We start from the raw sequence: 14,562 nt of genomic DNA, 5'->3' as shown, positions 1-14,562 counted from the left end.
AATTTTAAATATTTTAAATAGGTCCTTTTACATTAACCTTTCTGCTTATTGATTTCATGCAAATGATATAACAATCTTAACCTAACCAAATGGCACCAGAAACTACTACTCCAAACCGTTGATTGAATGTAATGGGCTGCCGAGGGCACCTTTTATCACCCCATTTGCTCCATCATCAATCGTGCGGGGACGCACCCGTCGGCCCGGGCCCGAACTTTGTCGGGCTTACAAGGATATTGCTGTCACCATGCCATTCATCTCAGTTTCGCACATCATTTGGCCCCCAACCTCGAAACTCACGGCCCAAACTTTCACCAATAAACACCACCCCACCCGGATCCATTATGGGTGCTATCGCTTGCTACTTCTTCGTCTCAGACCAATTTTTAACAGAACCGACCCGTGCCGAAAAATGACCGAAAATAGATGCGCTTCCTTCCTTCGTCAACTCCGCGCCCGGGGCTAACCGTTGAAATAAAAGGAATGTCAAATCTATTCTGACAAAACAAATCGGTTCAGGATAACCCCACAAAATGTGGCTTGACACTTTTTTGCTGCAAATTTTCCCCACCAAAAAACCCATCCTGCTGACGTTGGGCTCATCAGTGTTAAAAATGTTTCACTTAAAGCCGTTGAAACGTGAGAAAAGGACCGCCGGAGGGGTGGGGCGTGGTGGGTGGGTGGGTCGGTCGGTCTCGGATGACCGTCAACCCGTGATGGCAACTTTATAACGGCCATATTTCAGCTTCCATCCATTTTGGGTTTTCGCCTCGCCGCGCGAAACCGATTCCTTCGCAGAAGGAAAGTGAGCCGACCCTTCTGGACCGAAAGGACTTTTATAGACTTGGCACGGTAAAAGATAGACACTCGGTGTGATAGCGTGTGCATGTATGTGCGCGAAGAAAAGGGAGACAAACAAAAAAGGCCCCACGCTGCCATCCAATATCTAACATTCCCCAGAGAAAGTAACAAAGTGTTATAAGAGAAGGAAAAAACATCAAACGAACACACAGACACACACACGCCACCTATAAGATGGTTAGTGTAACCCATGGAAAAGGATAATCGAGCCATTGGTGGCTGACCAATCACCACCACCCCTTCTGCTTGCTCGGGAGGCAAGATGTGCCAAGCGGGTATGCGATGCGAACATCGATAAACGGTTTTCCCAAATGCACTTTACGTGTTTCCATGTACCCGGGATGGTTTTTTTGCCCCCTCACAAAAAAAACCCCTCCAGAACTCACTTAATCATCCGTTTTTCGATGGTCTCAGGAATTTTACGGTTCATTACACGTTAAATAAGGGAACGGATGGTGGGAAAAGTATTGTTTTTCGCACTTGTTGGCACATTTTTCCACCGAATGCCGTTTCGTGCCGTACAAAAATTTCGTGGAAATGTTGCCGTTGTATGGGGAAAATGTTTCAACAAACAATAATACCACAATTTTATTTACATTCAAAGAATTTCTTTTGAACTATTTTGGCAACATAAATACAGTTTTCAGAGAATGTTTCATCACGCCGACAAAGGGAAACGTTTTCTCGCGGGACACAAAGGCCTGCGAAGGGGTTGCTTTTTTGCACCCCTTGATGTGAATTTTATTATCCCCGCAATATTTCAGAGGTGCGTCGAAGCGGGGCCGTTTTTTTTCTCGCCATTTTATGTGTCGACTTATGATGATCCCTCTGCACCCGCAAACATAATGGATGATAATGGAGTGGCCGGAACACGTCAGCCGTTTTATCCGATCCCGAGCGATCAGTATTGATGACTTTTCGGGCTGGAGGACCGTTTTTAGGGGTCCAACGATGGAACACGGATCACCGGTTTAGTTGCAAAGAAAACCACAACTTATGGGAAAGGTGAATCAAACACACACATACATACGCACTCCATTCCCCGACCGGTACTTTACAACTTCACAAGGATGGAGTGCAAAAGGTGAATCCAATAAACCTTTTTTTTTTTTGTTTTGCCGACACCGGAAATCCCACAACCGCAATGCACAACACATCACCCGCTTGGGTAGGGTTGTAAGCTCTATTTATAGTGCATCCGATTAGTCCACATTCGGGGGGCCCAAAAGGTAGGGAGCTAAATGAAACCACCACCAACGGAATGGGTTGACTTGGAGTGTTTGGAGAGCAAAACAGGCAAATCCCTCGAAAAGCTCATAACTCCCGTTGCAGGCGTCGTAAACGACAGTTCAGCCTAAATGGACGTATAAAATGGGAATTTGAAAAATAAACCGACCATCAGGAGCATCCATTTATTTCGCGATGGACCAAAGCTGCGGAAAACAATGGCCAGCAAAACTATGGGACTGAGAAGGTGCCCGAGCAAAAGCATAATCGACTCACACGACTTTACGAACTCAAAAAGATTACGCTTGACCTTATGGCTTATTGCTTGATGATCCTTTTTGTTTTTATGCAGCTTTGTTTTTGAAATGTGTAGTTCTGAAAATTCCATTTGCTTTGTCTTCCCCTTCTAACTGGAAAAGATTTACGATTACTTTCAAATTAAAGAGATTTGCTCCTATACATATAAAGTACCGATTGTTTGCCCCATTCTGCCTTACACTTGGCCATTTTCCGATAGCAGAAAGAGCTAATGAACAAGTTTGCCTCTAACCGTATCGTTATCAGCCATTGAATAAAACACTTTCATCTTTCGAAGGTTTACAGAGCTTATCAATGTTGCGGAATGGCATTGGTTAAGAGTTACCTATCTAGAAAACGCCAACGATTAGTAGAACGTTCGTCGTTACTTTTTTCGCTGTAGGATCGCCATTTTTCATTGGGTGTTTTACTTTCTCGAGCTTTGCGAAAAAAAATTCGATACCAATGCTTGATACAGTTACTCGAAATGCAGGTCGTACTATGTTGATTTTTATATTTATTTTAGGCTAATGACTCAAAACATCATCATATACTCATTTAACAAGTGTTGCATTCCGCTTCATCGTGTTCTAACAAATCCAAAGTCTTAACTTAAATTGATAAAGATACTCAGTGTCAAAAATAGCAATTGAAACTGTGCAAACACTTTTCGGTGTAGCTGTACGTCCATAACATCAAGCATTCCACGTTCGAGCCAACATCACAACCATCGAAAGCTGCCCTTTTATGCTGGACTCATGGGAATTGTTATTGATTTATAAATGAGTTCAGTAGGTAGGTTCGTGCTTTCTCCACTCTTTTTCTCTTCTATTGTGCCTCCTTTTTAGTTGATAACTTTTTATTGCGATTTTCAGTTGGATAGAACAGAAAAAAAACCTTATTTCGTCTATATTCTTTGCCCAGAACAATCGACAGGCCTAAACACCCACTACGCTCGTCTGTCGTCAATTAATAATGAATCGACCCACGATTCGCTATCTGGCAGAAAAGATAGCTGTAATCACGGAGTGGGCACAGCTGAAGTTGAAGTAAAAGTTTGTCTGGTAGATATTTCATTTCAGATTCATTGCGTTTGTAGGCGACCATCAAGAAATGATGATTGAGGCAATTGTATCACTAAGTAGGTGCAATGATGATTCATAAAATATCGTTAAGCCAAATTTAGCATCTTTTATGGTTCAAATATTATTGCATTCAAGATACGGATGCAGATAACATTAGTACTGGTAGAAGTGATATGTTTAACCAAAATATGTAAATAATTCCACTGGTGAGCTTAATTATGTAACGTTATTTAATAAACCGTTACGGATCGAACTGGACCCAACGCGGCACCACCATTTTATCCGAAGCGATTTGCTTAAGGATTCATTTGCATTTTTAATAGCCACTCGCATAATAACTTCACTAATGGTCACGCTTCCATGCCCTCAGGACATTCGGTGTGTCCCACAGGAGGAGCCGAAGCAGGTGCCGTGATTGGTGCGGTAGGAAAACAAAAGCAAAAATAATGCCACGGCTAGCAGGGCTAAAATGAAAACATAAATCCACTAAAGCTGCTCATAAACAACGTGTAACAAAAGAGAGAGGGGGAAAAGCAACAAAGTTTGTATTCCCCGTAGTAATCAATCAAAAGAAAATCGGTCAACTTTGAACCCGTGCGACTGTTCTGAGGGGAAAGCGAACGGAAAAGTAGTGAGAAGTACAAAAAACAAAATGGTTACACACTTTGGCACTTTTTCGGAGAGATTCACAAATGTTTATGATGTACAACTCAAGCTTTTTTGCGAAAATTGTATTGATCGTTAACACTCTTTTCGTAATAAAGTTTAAAGAGTACAACGTACAAAACTATCGATTTTACACCAATTCATCTGAAGCAAGCAAGCAAGCAAAACAAATAACAGGAAAAGAACGTGTAAAACCTGAGTTGTGCACATCAATTGAATATTCATACAGGAAAGCGAACGGGAATGTAAGCACACATTTTAATTGTTAATGAATCGAATGAAAAATCATTTACGAATGAATAATTCCCAATTTCCTTTCACCGCTTTGCCGGAAAACCTTGTTCGCATGCGAGAATCATGTGTAAACGGTAACGGATGAAAAATGGTATTTCGAACGGTCCCATCGATTACGCGATTTCAAGCGAATCCACCAATTTCGTCGGTTATGTGGGAAAATTTAGCCGAATCGACAAACAAAGTGAACAATTAAACGCATGTTTCTTTGCGGGTGCTTTATTCGTATCGTTGAAAAATGCGGAATTCATGCGGGGTCTATAAAACATGCATTCCATGAGCATTTGGTGATGATGAATCATACCACATCATAGGTGATTTTCAACTATATTTCCTTCATTTTACAACAAATGTTAATACTTAATCACACACTATGGACACAATAAATATAATTTATTATAACTGATAGAAGCATTACTTCATCAAAAGCGAATCTGAACGGAACTTTTTTAAACTTCGGATAGGTTGAAGACAATTTAAATTTCAGCAAAAAAATCGTCTAAATGTTTAAACCGACTAAGGTGAAAGCAAAACAGTTTCTGATGAATCAACAAAAACCTAGTACCGACGGTGAATAATACAGAACGAAAATTGAAGCCAACCCCAAAACAAACATCGTACAACGAGTTGAGATTCCACAAGGCACACGTTGGGAACAGACAAAAATAAACTTAATAATTCTCACTGTCGGCTGAAGAAAAAAAAACCATTCAAAAACTATTATGGAAGAGAGTCAGAAACGTTCACTGCAAACGGAACTTTAAGGAATAAAAAGAATCGTTAAAGGGTAGAAACGCTTATTACTTTAACCTTTGTTCCGCATTGTTACACGACTAGCCGTGGCAAGTGTTTCGTAGAGCCACAATAATGTATTTTTAACTCCCCAATTATCCTTTCCACTCTCCCCCTTCTGACCTCTTGTGCTTGTTTAATTTTTGCAACATACTCTCTCTTTGTATCGGGATATTTGGGGTCTGTTTTTCTCGGAGTCCAGTAGCTTCAACCAGAACTATCTTCCCTCCCCAATTGTAACATTACGTGCACGAATCGGTACAATCAACAACACAAAGCTAAAATTTGTTCAACACCCCGACCCCAACCTCTCTGTAGTACAAAATGTTACATAAACTTCCATTCCGGATTTTTCCGTTTCCTCCGCTCGAAATAGCAACGAAACTTTTCCGTAGCGCTGTGACCTAAGCAGCAAAAAAAAAAGGAGGTCATGATAATGGGATAAAAGCATGCAAAAGTAGAAAATCGAGACGAGGAATTTAATTCACATTCTGATTAAACTCCAATCTAATCATGATTAGAGGAGGGGAGGGTGAGATAAAACTTTTCTTTTCCCTTGCAAACGTAGAAAAACGGTGGATTTTAATAATGTTACATGCACGGTTGGCAGTCCGTTGGGAAGGATAAAAAGTAATTGAGTAAAAAAGAGCAAGTGCGGGTTGTGTGAAGCATGTCCGGAGGGAAGGAGGGTAAAAGTCGTCCTACTTTTAATTAACAACAAAACCTCTTTCGGCGAACGAGATTACCCATTTACTTTATTATTGTTAACACATACTTTATACAATTTAAAACTAGATCGAGACGCTCCCACACTGAGGTTTTTAAAATTATTTTTAATGTTAATCATTGACAAAAGGCTATTAAAAAGTGTAATTGTGTCTAATCTGACTTTTTCCATGTTTTCCCCCAAATGCTCCAAATTCCGAATTTCCCGACGACGGACGCATACCAGCAATTAGCGCAGCAATCAATCAAGCTCAGGCGAAACATTATGATTGATAATAAATCGCTCGAGCAACGAAGCGTTGGACGAAACGTAAACCATTTTACCCCGCCATCCTTCGCCGCTTGCCACTCACTCGCCAACACGGCGCCCCGAACGGTTCCAAATTGTGAAAATCTCATTATCAAAGCGGCGCATCCGCTACGTCGCACACATATGCATCCACCAACGGCACCGTCGCCACCGCCGCCGCCGGAAGCTGGCAGCATCCGGACGTACACGACCCAACCGTACCGTCCGCGGAGTGGTGGGGATTTCAAACCGGATTCGCAAGTGTTGCGCGAAGGGCGGAAGGAATCATCATTTTCTCGTCGCTTCATGACGCCCCATGGACAATTCCCCTTCGGGCCCGGTACCGATAGGGGAAGGGGACGGGTAAGGTGAACGAAGGGATCCCAACCCCAGCCCGAACCCTAAGCGGCCTAAATCGAGCCCACGAAGTAAGCCAACCATCTGACGCCATCGGAAGGGACCCTTTTTAACATGGCCGACTGGCGCACATTTTTCCACCCGTTCGCAGGACCGACCGAACGAACGATCGTAATCAAGCGAAAGGAGCGACGCAAAGGCACACGGACGCACTCCCGGTGTGAAATGCGATTGTAAATCATTACCGCAAATGCGATCTCGGAGCCTGGTAATGTCTTTTCCGGTGGCATGTGTATGTTTGTGTGGCAATGGCGAGCGCAGAAGGTGTGGCTTTGTGCGTTGGGCTTTGCCAAAAGGAAGTTTCCCGATGAACTTCTTCCGTCGAGGGTGTAACGTATCAACGAGAGGAATGAGGAATGGAAACCCATTCATGTTCCGTACTGCAAGGCGTTCCGACCGGCATCTGGGTTCCTTTAAGCGGCTTTTTCCACCGGCACGGCGTGTGATAAATTAAATTTTCAAATTGAAATCCTTGCGCGCAATGGCAGCCAGAGCAATTTTCCCTTCACACCAGCTTTCACTTTCCTCTCAGAGCGGTGGATTCGCACGTTTGTCGCCGCTTGGCATCGCACGAAGCCCGGCGAGGAGCAGGTGGCTTGCAACGCTGTGCAAGAAGAATTAAAAGTTTATTTCAACCTTAATAGACCAAAGCCATTCCAAGGGTGTAGAAAATACTCAAAGGCGGTATAAATCATAGTAATCATATAAGCTTGGGTAAGATTTACGTTAGCACTTGGCTTCAACTGCTTTAAAGTGGGACACTTTTAAGGCTGGAACATTTTCTTTAACTACCATTCTCAAGCTTACTTTAAGATCTTAACTATTTAAAACCAGTAAACAACAAAACATAAATGATTAATCCAGAATAATTTAGGCTGATGATGACTACATCATTTAATTGATAACTTCTTTTCGTGGTCGGTTTCACAATTTTCCACCAAAGCCGGAAGCCGGCTGGCCAATGCATCCATTTGCAACTGGCATACGTCACGAAGCTGGAAGCCTCTTCGCGTCCATAACACGATCCTTCCTGCACCTGAAATAAATAATTCATTACCAACGAGCCCAAAGTCAGAGGCCGCTCCCTACGACTAGCCTTCCGACTGATCCCGATGGATCACAATTAAAACAGCATCCGCTTTCCCGTGCAACGAATGGGATTTTCCGCGAACGGGATTTTCCCCCAGTGCATCGTGTGCATCGGAGAAGGGAGAAAGGAAAAACAAAATCCCTGATGCAGGGGAAACGGTGGTGTTGTTGGAAATCACTCTTCATTTATCTGTCGGTAGCAGCCGGCTTTAACCATCGGTTCAAATGTTGCGAACAAACTGTCGATGGTCGTCAAATGGCGGGGAGGGGGGAAACCCCACGGGAAAAGCTCGCAAAAGCGATGCACGGAAACTGTTTGGACCGGCAATCAAGGGGTTGATAGGTTTTTTCTTCTTTTTCCCACCCCCTCCGATCGAAGAAGGAGAACCTTTTCCGGTAGCAAGCGGGAAAAGGGGTGGTGGGAAAATCATGAAGTTGATCATCGAAACGAGTGTTACGAAGGTACCGGCGACGAGCCGAAGCCGCCCGACCCGGGACCAGGGATGGGAAATAATCCCGATGTTGTTTTCATTTAAATGTAAATTTTCCAATCATCCCACAACTTTCCTGCCTCCACACGCCCGGGATGTCGGATGTGAAAGAGAAACATTTCCCGGGTTTATTTCCACCCTTTTCTCACTCCCATTCACCACACTGCACATTGCAACCATCGGAGAGTGGAACGAGATGGAGTCAAATAAATGTCGTCTCGTCTTTGTGGCATTAAATCGTCTCGCCGGAAAAACCCCTGAACGAACGTGTTTCGACACGGCGAACGAATCATTCACACTGCCGTGTATCGGGTTTCGAGTGCCAGGATGGTGCCACAAAACATAGCAGATGACGATCGTCAAACGATCAAATCGATCGTCCAGGGAAAACCGGGTCCCTGAGTGGAAAGACTGTTCAGACGATTCAGACGACAAATTGTGAACCTGAAACACTGCTTCGTTCTGGCAACAAGAGAAACTGCCGTGCTTAAACCGGCTTAAAGAATTGTCAACCTTGTAGTGAGGCTGTCACACACAACTAACTGTATGCCATCACTCTTTTCGTGTGCTTCATTCTATATAACAATTCTTGATTGATTCCATTAATTTAAACTGATTGTTCAAGAAATCCTTTGCATAAAATAATGCCCCTTACCGAAATACATTTAATTGTTATCAAAAATTCCTCAAAATGAAAACAGTGGACTTGTTGCAAAAGTAAATTGCCTCGCGTTGTGAAAAAAAAACAGAAAATTTATACAAGAAAGGGCATTTGCTTTTCAAATATTCTCCCAGCTCCACGTGCATTGCATCGACGCTTATTTTGTTGTGCCTCTTCCTTCATTCACCACCCGCCATCTGATCACAATATTCATGCGCCTTGGTTGTTATTCATAGCTTTTCCTTCCAGCAATTTTATCAGCCGCTCATCAGCTGGCCGTTTGAAGTTTGGTTACACACTTCTTTGCCCTCTTTTCGCTGCCGTTTACCGTTTGATCCTCCCAAGAAACAGCTACCTTTGGGCCGGGGCCGTGTTTTTTGGCTAAAGGTTCCCATCAAAGACACCCGTTTTTACCCCCCCCCTCGAGAAACCCGACACTCCGACGAGGGTAGCCTAGCGACGAGCGTTTGTTTAGTCTCGCCACGGTTGATTTCTCACCATCGCCGATAAGATGCGCTCGTTGTTCGCGCTCGCTGCAAACTAAATGGCAACAAATATTTATTTTCCCACGGTTGAAGCACACGAATCGGTGTACCGGATGGTTGGCGAATGGCAAGGACCAAGGATCGGCATCCGAAAGCCAAGCGGGGTGTGGGGCAGCTTTTTGTCTAATTAATGAAGCATCGTAACAGCGCTCAGTATCATCATCATCAGCGTGTGATGCTTCTGGATAGCACTTTTATTACCCGACATTAAGCGCACTGTTTTTTTTTTTTTAGAAGAGCACACTTTTGCTGACCGTTAGGACCGTTCAAATCGAGCTTCATCAAGTGATGCCTCCTCCTTCTATCCGCCTGGCGATTTCATCTACCTCGGTACGAAACTTAACGACCGTAACGCAAAATGGAATGGACCTGGTCCGGTGATCCTGGCGTCCGATAGATTCTGTTTGCTCACAACGTGGACCCGGGTCAGCATCTTTAGTGCGGGGGGGGAAAAACAGTACGTAGTCTTCAGCGACGAAACTCGTGGATCCGCGTGGGAGATTGGATGAATTAATTTACCATCGTTAAAGCTCACGCCGAACGCTCCACTCCATCACCAAGTGGAGACGCATTTCGGCGTAAGATTTTAGGGCCCCGTTCTTAAGTGGATTGAATACCATTTCCCAAATCCCTTGTGCTTTCACCCCAAAACATGAGCATAAGGCTGATGGTTTAATGTATGCCTAACTAAGTAGCTTTAGTGAGCGGGAATAAAAGGTGAGTCCTCGGCCCTTCCACGCCAACGCGCCAAAGCATGCTCGCCCGAAGGAATCCACCACTTTATGGTTGTCTCTGAAACTTCCGGGGATTACAAGCACCCCATTATAAGCACCGTGTTACGGTTCATCGCAAGACCAGCCGCTAGTTTCCGGGCGTACCGATGAAGAAGACACTTCATCCGAATGGGCAAAGCTTATTTGTGCACCCTCCCCCCGGTGTGCTTTCCGCACGCTTTCCACTCCGGATTTGAGCGGACGAGTACCACTTGTGGCAGCAGACGAAACACATCTTATCGTAATCGTTAAGCTCACCCCTCTTTGACCGGCCCGAGACCGAGCGTACGCCGAGTTGCTGCGCAAACACCCTATCGCACATATTTGACGACCTGTGGAATGGACAGTGAGCTTCCACTTGATCGCAGGCGTACGAGCGCACCCCGGGAATGACTTTCGTAATTAAACAGATCCCAGCAACCGGTCGGTGCGGGTTGTACCTAACTCAGTCATAATCGTTCGCATACAACGTTGATTGCTTCATGTTGAACATATTCTGGCAGCTGGTGCGTCATGCTAATTTGCCATTTAGGAAGGGGGTTAGTATAAGTACACAGAAAGAGAGAGAGGGCGAGCCGGAGAGTATCGAAGAATAATCCTATAGGGTGAGTGCAGCATTTTGCTATTCCCAAATTAGCTTCACATTGACATTTTATAGTGGCACAGTTGGTGACCGGGCGGCTGTTAAAACTTTCACAGTTAAGATCCGCTCACCATGGGACTCATTGTAGCAACAGTGGGGGATCAATTTCTGGGCACATTTCCCCACTGGCGATAACGCTGCCCTACTCCAATTTTCTTATCCATGTTTCTTTTCACAAAGCACCAGGCGTCTCCATCGGCGCACGTGCTTGCTACCGGGCACCGGGCGCCTCCATTTGTATTGGACACAGACAATCCGAAACTCGTTCGAGGCGAGTCCCCTGCAGCTTAAGGAGGGATTGTTGAAGATTTTTTCTGTATCTTTCCACTGCATCGGCACGCATACCGAAAAAAACGAAGGAATCTTCCGCAACATGGTGTAACATAATGCCGCTAATAATGTCGCCTGTTTCACGGTGTATGCCTTCCACGAAACCGGAAAGGTAAAGCAACGAGCATCCATTGTCATCAAATCGGTGCCATTCGGGTTTTGTGGAGACTTCCATGCAAAAGGCACCAACAAGAAGAAATATGCTGGAAAAGAATACATCCTACCAACGATACGTGAATTGCAAACAACGGTTCATGCCAATGCTCCCAACCCTCGGAGCTCGGGAACGGTTCAAACCGATGAGACACGGGCAAAGTGAAAATCGCGCTCACAAAAACCAAACCAACCAACCAACGAACCAACCGACCCGGCAACATGGTAAACAATTGCGTAAGTGGAGACGCCTTTTTATCCCGCTTCTGTGTTTCTTCCCACCGCCATTGTTGTGGGTCTGTCTGACGAGGAGTGGGTGGAGGGGGGAGGGGGAACGGAGTTGTTAGGTGGGCTTATTTACGCTACCACCTGAAACGGTACGAGTCTCCTGTGCACGTTTCATCTTCTACCATCTTCGACCGCGATTGTCTGCCGAAATTACCAAAACCCCGCTCAACCCCAAAACGCGGTTCGAGGACAACCGCTTTCATGCGTATCCTGTTAAGCCCTCCCTAAACAAAGCCAAAGGACACAAAAAAGAGGAACGAACCATTCCATCTATCGCTATCCCTCACTTTCCTACCTACTACAGGTGTCACGTTGATTACGTGTACAAGCAAACCTAAAAGCATACACTGGAAACAAACAAAAAAATCTCACCATCGTTACTTCTCACTTTTGCTCCATCCTTTCAGCCCCCGTTTGCCGACGACTTCGCCCGTTTTTCACCCTTCCAGCAGGTGCTGGAACTAGCCATTTCTTTTCGTGTCGGTTAGAATTCCTGCCAGGGTGCTTCTGAGGTTAATCCTTCGGTCGGTCCGTCGGTCGGTCGGTCGATAATGGTTTGGTAGTGACCTTCCTTTTTTTCGTTCTCCATTGCTTGCTGACACGGAACCATTTCGTTTTGCCAATGAAAAGCAGAGTTAAAACTGTGGACTGCTTATGCTAACGGTGAAATAAATGTTACATGGTTACTATGATTCACATCTATATAGCATGTGGTTACTTTGACCAGGTCTTGTCGCTCATTAGGTTTGGAACAGAAAGTCCTGCCACTTCAAACGAACGATTTGATGAAGCATGTGTCAGTGGACATGTCAGCCATACCTGCTACGCTGTCAAAGACAAAACAAACAAATGCCACATGCCGAGCTACAACACTCCCATCCGCGGTCCAAGTGCATCACGGCAAAGGCTTCGAGCCCGGCTTACGAGTGTCCCGGGCAGGATTTGCTCGGTTAAACATGGCCGACGTGCAGCGTCCTCGCTTGGGAGTGGGCTGTTTCAAAGATGCTTTGTGCACCTCACGTGGCCCCATACGAAACCCTTAACCGGCAGTGATTTTACCGATTCCTTTTATTATTATTTTTGCCTGCAAGTCATAAGGGCGCGAACGTGCTCGAGTGGCGACAGCACGACTTTTTCCCTCCGAGTCCCTCCCGAGCGCTTGGCCGGAGGGGGGTTTCGTGAGCAGATAAAGCGTACAGAGGATGCTCGTTTGGAGGGTCGGTTAGATGATGAGCACGGGGAGATGGACACAACCCTCTCAACTAAATCCCCGTCTGAGCATGCCGTTCCGTTATGGTGTGAGGGGATCATTGCGAGCAAGAAGCATTATAATCAAGGCAGACGGCGAAAGAAAGCCCCCCCAAACGGTGTGGGTTCCCCCGGGTGGGGGACGCACTCTCAACCCGCACCAAACGCGACCGCTTTTCCAACGAACGTACAATGTCCATTATTATGATTACAGAAAACCCCGTTTTCGGCTGAGGAAGAGGGAGTAGGGGGATGCGAGAAACAAAGCAGGTGATAAAAACGGAGGGCAGAGGAAATTTGAAGCTGGCGCAAAGAATGACGGAACGCATGCACGCTGACTTGGACCTGTCTTCTCTCGGAAAAGCGCCGAGGTTACACGTATATGAAATGCGCCATCCCGTAATCAAGGATTCATCGGGATGCAGCTGTGTGTTTGTGCAGGACCGTATGCTGGATTGTAGGCTGGTGTGGCTTCTTTTATATATACTCTTCATGTCTCACACTTCGCATCAAATCTTAAGGGGGCTCTAGATAGAACCATTCCTACAGAGAGTGTTTGTTCACGTGTGTAACATCATAGGCTTGCAGGAAGGCGTATGGGAGGAAGGATGGAAGGGCGGACTAAGGGCTAAATGTTGGTGTCTTTATTGTTCCCATTTGCGCAAGGAACCGAAGTGAGCCCCACCATAGGGAGACTAGTCCATTTCCCTTTTGTAGCTTGGGGTAGAAAATATTTCTCGGTCACCTTTAGGGTTGCATTTGCATCAGGGGTTTTTCCCCATACATTTTCTTTTTGTACATTTCCCCCCCCCCCCCCTAGGTTTGGAACGCTGACTGCAAGGGGATAAGAAGCGAATGGCTCGAGTGCTCGGGAAGACGTTCGCTAGTGTCAGCACAAATGTCGAGTACCTCCTCCAAACCCAACGAAAGCCGCCATGATGGTTTTTTCTTCGACTTCGTGCACCGTACGTAGGTCCTATGTTTCCCCACCAAGTGGGAGGAAAAGCAGCGGATCCTCAACTCCCCCCTCCCCATCCCAAAATGCACCGGCATTACTAACCCAATCCGCCGCCCCTCACATATCCTCCCTCCGATGTGTGTTTGCTATTCATTCTCTATCTCTGGAAAATTCACTTACCGTCCGCTTTCCAAGCACTGGCTCGGCACCCGAGCTATCCTTCCGACGTGTTTCCGGGCCAAGCTTGCGATGGAGCACACTTTCTGACAGCACACAGCTGTGTGTTGTGGAAATGTCAGCACAAAACCCGAACCACCCGTCCAAGGAGGCTGCGACGGTGGTGCACGCTGTGTTGATGCTGTGTCTGCTTATTTAACTCTTATGCACGATTTCGTTCACTCACAAACACACATACACACACGCACCGAAGGAAACGGGCACACTATCACACTGTTCGAGGTGCATGTGCACCGAGGTACACACCGTACCTTGACCCCCCAGTCTGATGAAAGCAAAGGGATTTCCTTCGTGGCTGTGTGCTCACTCACAAATTGAGCTCGTCAAAGTGCAATGAAAGTGACTGCCGGATGGGATGGAGAGAAAAGGAAAACTAGATCATAAAAGAATCGGGACACCGAAAGATCACACTGACTATGTCTTGCGTGGAATAATGAACGGGGAAAAGAGGTTTTACTTTCCACCGTGATGGAGACGAGGAAAGTATTACAT

Source organism: Anopheles ziemanni, chromosome 2 (genome assembly GCF_943734765.1).
Source record: "Anopheles ziemanni chromosome 2, idAnoZiCoDA_A2_x.2, whole genome shotgun sequence".
NCBI classification, from domain to species: domain Eukaryota; kingdom Metazoa; phylum Arthropoda; class Insecta; order Diptera; family Culicidae; genus Anopheles; species Anopheles ziemanni.
This window is presented reverse-complemented; position numbering follows the sequence as displayed.